The 1254-nt window shown below is 31.2% G+C and overlaps 1 long non-coding RNA gene across 1 annotated transcript; it reads left to right on the top strand.

Annotated features, from left to right (window-relative positions):
- LOC109588469 (uncharacterized) lies at positions 1-495 on the top strand. The gene is made up of 2 exons (XR_002188176.1): positions 1-90; positions 391-495. It is a non-coding gene; the product is annotated as an uncharacterized LOC109588469 (long non-coding RNA).
- Positions 496-1254: the final 759 nt, after the last annotated feature.

Raw genomic sequence — 1254 nt, 5'->3', positions numbered from 1 at the left:
GCTGAAATGATATTAATACTGTTTGCATCTATTGGGGTAGCACAAGTACTCCTCTTCTTATGGAGAATAAAACACAGGAAATCCTACCAGGTAGACACAGTATACATGTACATGTAATAATATACTAATAATATACTAACAATATACTAATAATATACTAATGATATACAGTAATATACTAATAATATACTAATAATGTACATTTATGTATTGGTTATAATAAGGTATAAATGACATATAATAATAGTTAGTATATAAATGTATATTTTATACAAGTTAGCTAGTTCCTCCATAATTATTACTTATACTGTATTTCAGCAGCATCAGATGTGGTCCTATAGTATATAACATTGATGATTTTAATTTCTCTCCTCCTCCTTTCTCTCTTAGGCCATTACCTTATTAGGCATGTGGATAATTCCATTTTATTTGTGTGTTCGGTTGAGTTTCTGGAGGATGATCATCGTATGGTCAATATTCTCTGTTATAACATTATTTGTAATGTTTAAAGCTACTAGGAAGAAGCTTCATGTCAATACTCCAAGGTTAGTTTAATTATGACAATTTCTGTAAAAATCCCTGTACTATAGCCCATGGTTTTTTCCAAAAAATGGCTCCGAAATCACCCCCAATTTTTATTACATTTTCTGATACATATTGATGTCCTTATGCTGTGTAGAAAATTTGAGCCGATTCTGACTTCAATTTTTTAAGTTACGGCCATTTTAAGAAATGGGCAAAAATCTGAAAAAATCCCCAAGGCTATAGCCCATGGTTTTTTCCAAAAAATGGCTCCGAAATCACCCCCAATTTTTATTACATTTTCTGATACATATTGATGTCCTTATGCTGTGTAGAAAGTTTGAGCTAATTCCGACTTCAATTTTTCAAGTTATGGCCATTTTAAAAAAATGGGCCAAAATCTGAAAAAATCCCTGTACTATATAGCCCATGGTTTTTTCCAAAAAATGGCTCCGAAATCACTCCTAATTTTTATTACATTTTCTGATACATATTGATGTTCTTATGCTCTATAGAAAGTTTGAGCCAATTCCGACTTCAATTTTTAAAGTTACAGCCATTTTAAAAAATTGGCCAAAATTTGAAAAAATCCCTGTACTATAGCCCATGGTTTTTTCAAAAAATGGCTCTGAAATTACCCCCAATTTTTATTACATTTTTGATACATATTAATGTCCTTATGCTGTGTAGAAAGTTTGAGCCGATTCCAACTTCAGTTTTTCAAGTTACGGC

The sequence above is a fragment of the Amphimedon queenslandica genome, unplaced genomic scaffold, assembly GCF_000090795.2.
Source record: "Amphimedon queenslandica unplaced genomic scaffold, v1.1 AMPQUscaffold_12075, whole genome shotgun sequence".
Classification (NCBI taxonomy): domain Eukaryota; kingdom Metazoa; phylum Porifera; class Demospongiae; order Haplosclerida; family Niphatidae; genus Amphimedon; species Amphimedon queenslandica.
The sequence above is the reverse complement of the archived record's forward strand: the minus strand, read 5'-3'. Positions and strand labels throughout refer to the sequence as shown.